Consider the following 6000-nt stretch of genomic DNA (forward strand, 5'->3'; position numbering starts at 1 on the left):
CTTCAGCATCTATTGAAACAGACCAACAAATGATTTATTTGGTGAAGGAATGTTTTATCACTAACATTGCTTAGAATTACTTGTGTATGGTAGTAATTTTTAAAAAGATGTATTTTTAGTGACTTTTACTATTGTTTTAGGTTCTCTGCACTGAGTGCACTTTTTACTACTTATACACAGGGTAGGCTATAGCCAGCACCTTGCCGTGTTATTCCTGTGACCATAAAGACTCAGGCTTGTCATTAGGTGCCTTATGAATGTGTGTCTAAATGAATGTTTTCCTGTAGTTTGATTGAGGCCATTGACCATATCACTATAATGATGTGACTGCACGAAATACCCTTGAAAGTATAAGTAATGTGTTAGCAACAGAAATTGGAAATTTGAGAGCTCCAGAAAAGGAGGAAAAAAAAAAAGACTGGAGAAGATGGCAGAGGTGTTTAAGTCTCCTGCAAATTACCAAGCAGCTAAGTGTTTCTTTTGCAGTTACCGCACAATATGTACAAGGAAAAAGATCTTCTTAATTGGTAGTTTTAATCTCCTTTTACTCCAGCTATTGAGACTATTAATGGGAGGAAGCTCTTGTGGCTTTGGTGTGAAACAAGATCCCTCACAGCTAACGTGACCAGTCTCTAAAAATGTTGAGTTGAATGCCAACAATTTCATAATTTGGATATAATAACTTCAATGTAAATTTAATAAAAATTAGGCCCCATGGCCTTTTGATTCATTAAAGCAGCAGTAAACATCATGGTATGTTATTACAAGGTAATGACTGATGATTTAGTGTTAATTACATATCCATGTCCAATTTGTTTGTACTTTGTGCTACTGTATTTTCCCTTTGGCTTATGCAAGATTGTTTTTAGCGCAGGTTAGAATTACATTTGACAAAAATCAAAACCCACTGAGGTAATTGGTTGGTACATAATATATCACCAGATTGGAGAACATATACTTTCCAAGACAAGATTTTATATGAAAACATTGAGAAGTTCAAGATCTTATAGTGCTCAAAATATTTGTTATTATTAATATTTAAAAGGGGAAAAGACCAAAGTGGGGTGGAAACATCTTGCATTCTTTATTTATAGCGACACTCGTATTACGCATTTTAGGCAGATAGAATTTTTACCCTAAAGGGTTCATAGCAAGAAACATCCACAGACCAGGCACTTGGAAAGGAAATGGCCTTTTAACAGATGCAGTTGCTCAGAATAGATTTCCCTCCCTTCCCCAAGGAGCGTTCATCTAAAACTATCCGAGCAGCAGTTTCCAAGGTTGATATATCCAAATTGTTGGACAGGGAACAGTAGATTTCCATGAAATTTTCAATCCATTGCCTTCCAGCCTGCTTTCAAAGATATTTGAATTTTGTAGCCCATACTCTATGAAAAAGAAGACACGCCACTATGTTGGCAAGTCTTAGTGAATGTGTTTTAGTGGGCCTGTGGAAACGATAACTGTTTTGATACTTATCTCACAATGGCTGTACAGGTAGAAATTGATATTTTAGAGTAGATGAGGAGATCAGAAGGAAATGGCTTATGAGAGTCAGTCTGGCATAGTGGAAAGAAGCTAGACTAGAACCCAATATGGATTCAAACTTTTGTTCTTCCAAGTGGGTTTGTGAGCTGCCTTGAGCAAGTTCTTCTCCCTTCCTATGCTTATTTATGCAACATGGGGTTGGTGACATCCATATGCCACCCAGAGATGCCTTTGGCTGCGAATAACAGAAAACTCAATCTGAACCGGCAGCCACAAGAATGGAAATTCACTGGTACTGGAGCATGTGACGAAGCCCAGAGGAGGTAGGACTGGCTTTATTTATGGTTGTTTGCAGTAGTTTAACAAAGTTATCAGTCGTCTCATGGTTTTCTCTCTCTGTTATGAATGTTGAATGTCTGCTTTGGTCTAAGGCTGGCACTCCCTCATGGTGAAGCTGCATCCCAGCTGGTGGAGAATCCCTGCTTCCCAGCCCTATAAGCAATCCTCCTGAGAGGCCACTCACTTGGCCCTCAAGAACCAACGTGTGTGGCTGGGAACGTATAGATTGCAGATTGATTTATACCAGGGCCGACCCCCACACCAGAGACTGGGCTAGCTTCCCCTGAAGCCCATGGGAAAGTGAGAGAGGGAGGAGTTTCCCAAAGCAAACTCAGTATTGTTAGAAAGAAGGTAGTTGCCAGGGAAACAATCAATGAGGATTCTTCTAAGGCAGTTGTCAGAATTGAAATGTGTAATTTATTTTAAAAAATGCCTTGAAAAGGAAACAAAACCAGAAATTTCCTGAGCTGCTCATGGGAAAAACGATACATATATATACTGTATGTATGTGTGTGTGTGTATATATGTGTATGTATGTGTATGTATGTACTCTATAAATATGTGTGTATACTGTATAGATACATATATATACACAAAGAGAGCAAGAAAGATTTAACTTTATAATTTCAGAAGTATTATACTGAGAATGTTACCAAATGTGATGTTAACTTGGACACACTATAGTTAGAACTTCAGAGAATAGTACAAATGAATACTATTAATAATTACACTTTTGTTGAATTATTGAGCAATTATTCTGATTAGACACTGTACAATTCTTTACATTCCTGATTTCATTTTGTTTCCAAGCACTCCCATCGATGACGATCCCTATGTTGTACTGTGATTACCACCGCACAGTGCACCGGCAGGCAGGATGAGCCTAGAGAGGGCAAGCAGCAGGCCCTGATCACTCAGCTGGGAAGGTTAGAATCCAGGACTCACCCAGCTCTGTCTGGCTCCTTATAGCACCCCCCCAACTCTGCTTTGCCCGGGTCCGCAGGATTGACAATGTTAGAACTCAAGAGAACATACAATTATTTACCTCCAGATTTTGAGGCACAGGACATAGAGGAAGTCCCTGCAATTTTGTGCAATCACAGGTACTATTTTTCTAGAGTTAGAAACTGTGACTGCTGTCAGATCCTTAAAGAGATTATGTCCCTGAAAAGTTTTAACAGTATTTTATTTAGTTCATATTTCTCATTTTACACATGGACACCTGGAAGGACAGAGAGATTAACTCACTATATTAAGGCCTTACAAATTATTCATTCCATAAATGGACCCTGAAATATCTCTCATGCTGACCTGGGGTGGGGATTGAGGACACAGAATGGAGTGTGGTTCCGTCTTCACGGAGCTCAGGATTGAGTGCCGGGAGGAGACGTGTAGAGTGTGTCCTAAAGATATTCTCTAATGGGCTTGCTGGTCACTCCTGGAAGAACATGCAGTTGTCTTCTTAGCAGCTTCCTCCCATCTCCTAGGAGCACTTGGTAGAAACTCTGTAACAGCCCTAAACATGCCCTTTCTTTTCTTTATCAGTCTTCTCAAAAGTAAATCGTGAACTCATCTTGTTTCATTTGTCTCAGAATTCTCAGTGCCTAGCACGGGGCCTGACTTGATAAAAATGCCCTGAAAGACTGAGGACACTCCTTAGCTTTGCCTTGAACCATAAAGAAGTAGCTGGTGAGAGAAGGCATTTGTCAGAAGGCTGGGGGAGGTTGAGCTTAGAGGTTAAGTTCACGATAGAGCTAATGCTCTCATGGGTCTTCTCCCTTCCTATTCAGGGCCAATGGGCTATGTCCACCTCTTCAGCAAGTGAGAGCCAACTTGAATTTACCTTAAGGGCCCCGTCATAAAGGCATTGGCCAAAGTGGGATGGATCCTTCATTCTCTTACCTTGTTTTCAGCATCTTTATCATCTATTCTAGCTTTGACTACCTAGGGCAACTGCACAGGTTTCCAGGTGTGGAGGTTTTATCATAGGAATAATGATTTAAAAATTGAGCTCTGGGAAACACCACCTGGACTCACATCCAGACTCTGCCCCACCTGCACTGGGTCAGCTTACTTAGCGACCTGTACCTCACTTCCCTCATCTGTAAAAGATTCCTGTCTCATAAAGTTGTAGCAAGGTTTAGTGAGTTGATTAATGAAAAACGAGTAGCAAGGTTCTTGGCTCACAGTAAGTACTCGGTAAATACCAACTATTTTTATTGAATTTTACTGATTCTAGGAGTAATGACTTAAACATAGTATGTCTTTAATAGTTGCTTTAATAAAGTTAAATAATAATAATTTTAAAGACTCTGCAAGGACCCTAATACCTTGGTATAAACCTGTAAAAGTATGAAGAAAATTGCAGAATTGCATTTAGTATGTGCAATGTAATGACGTTTCAATGAATAAAATGAGAACTTGCTGTATACAAGGCACAGTGCTAGGTGCTGGGTATATGATAAATGAGGTGTTCTAGAGTTGCAGACTCGGGGGAGACAGTAAACAGATTATTATACAGCAGGGGGCTGCAGTTTGGAGAAGAGGTAAGCACAGACGGGAAGGTGGTGGTCAGGGGGCAAGGCTAGTCACAGCGAAGCAGCAAGCCCTCCACAAACATATGTTGTCTCAGTGGAATTTATTATCCACAAGACTAGCCTTGCAGGAAAGCTTTTAGTAAAATCTTTAACATTCCTCACCCAAATTCTCACCAATCTTATTCCATGTTTTATAGAAAAATGTAATTGTGGGGTCCAGTCATCTCTCAGTTAAGTGTTTTTAAATTTTGAGATATGCAGGGCTTCCAGGTGGCACTGGTGATCTGAATAAGAAACAGGGAAAGACTCAAGGGGCCACCTTCACTCTTATTTAGTCTAACTGCTCGTCACTCAATCTGTTCCCTTCAATTCTGTTTCCTTTAAGGCATGGATTTGTAACCTGAAGCCAATTTGCCTAGGTTGAAAAATCACAGGTCACAGTAATAATAACAGCTATCACTTGTTGAACATGCAGTATGTGCCAGGCAAAGTTAACTTTATCAGGATTCATGTCTAAATAATCTGATGATTTAAGTACTGTTCTTATTCCCATTTTGCAGACAAGAAAATTGAGGCATGGTGACATTGAAAACTTGCCTTAGGTCACAGTAGCTCCAGAGTCTAAGCTCTCAAATCCCATTCCTACTGCTTCCACCTTACTCCCCTTTAGGCCAGGGCTCACCAGAAAGCAAAAGAATTCAAGCTCTCAGATACTCAAAATTCTGTGTAATGGGGACTTTGATGCAGATTGCTTTTGGTTAAGGTTTAAAGGCTGGGAAGAAAGTGCTCTGGGGTGGAGTCTGTCTTTTGGCATTTCTGATAATTTAAATCTGGCAGTTGATGACTTTGTCAAATAAATACCCATTTCCTATTTTAGGGGGTAGAGGAGAGGGAGCAATTGTGAAGGTGCCTAGAAAAAAAGGAAAGCCTGGCATATGAAAGTTGCAGTCCTCTCCTCATCCTCAATTTGTAAATTACAATTAACCTCTCCATTTCCTTTAAATTTAGAACATTCTTATGTGATAATGGAAAACACAAGACAATATACTCAATAGAGCAAAATCGTGAAGAACCCTGCCTTTGCAGTCAGATTCTACTTACCACCTAGGACACTTTCAGCAAATTATTTATATTTCTGTGCACTTTAGTTTTCTCACTCATAAAATGAGAATAATGCTACATTTCTCATAGGGTGGTTTTGTGTATTAAAATGAGATAATCCATGGTCAGTGCTTAGCATAGTGCCTGGCATAGAGTTCATTGTTCCCACTGTGCTACCCCTTCCAGTTCTCTCTCTTAATGGTTATCCATCATTACCACTATCATCGCCACCACCATCATTGGCACCATCATCATCACCTTCATCACCACCATCACCACCACCATTACCACCATCACGATTACCACCACCATCGCCACCACCACCACTATCATCACCACCACTGCCAGAACCATCACTACCATCACCATTACCACCACCAGCACTGCCAGTATGACTGTTACCATCACCGTCACCATTACCTCCATCACCACTACCACCATGACCATTATCTCCACCACCACCAATGATGACACCATCACTACTACCACCATCACTACCATCACCATTACCACCACCAGCACTGCCACTATCACT

At 40.4% G+C, this 6000-nt stretch overlaps 1 protein-coding gene across 2 annotated transcripts in view; it reads left to right on the forward strand.

Moving 5' to 3' along the window:
- The window catches only part of CNTNAP5 (contactin associated protein like 5), an 886717-nt gene that overhangs the window by 729974 nt on the left and 150743 nt on the right, over positions 1-6000 (forward strand). The gene's annotated exons all lie outside the window — the stretch shown is intronic.

This window comes from Rhinopithecus roxellana, chromosome 14 (genome assembly GCF_007565055.1).
Source record: "Rhinopithecus roxellana isolate Shanxi Qingling chromosome 14, ASM756505v1, whole genome shotgun sequence".
In the NCBI taxonomy this organism is placed as follows: Eukaryota; Metazoa; Chordata; class Mammalia; order Primates; family Cercopithecidae; genus Rhinopithecus; species Rhinopithecus roxellana.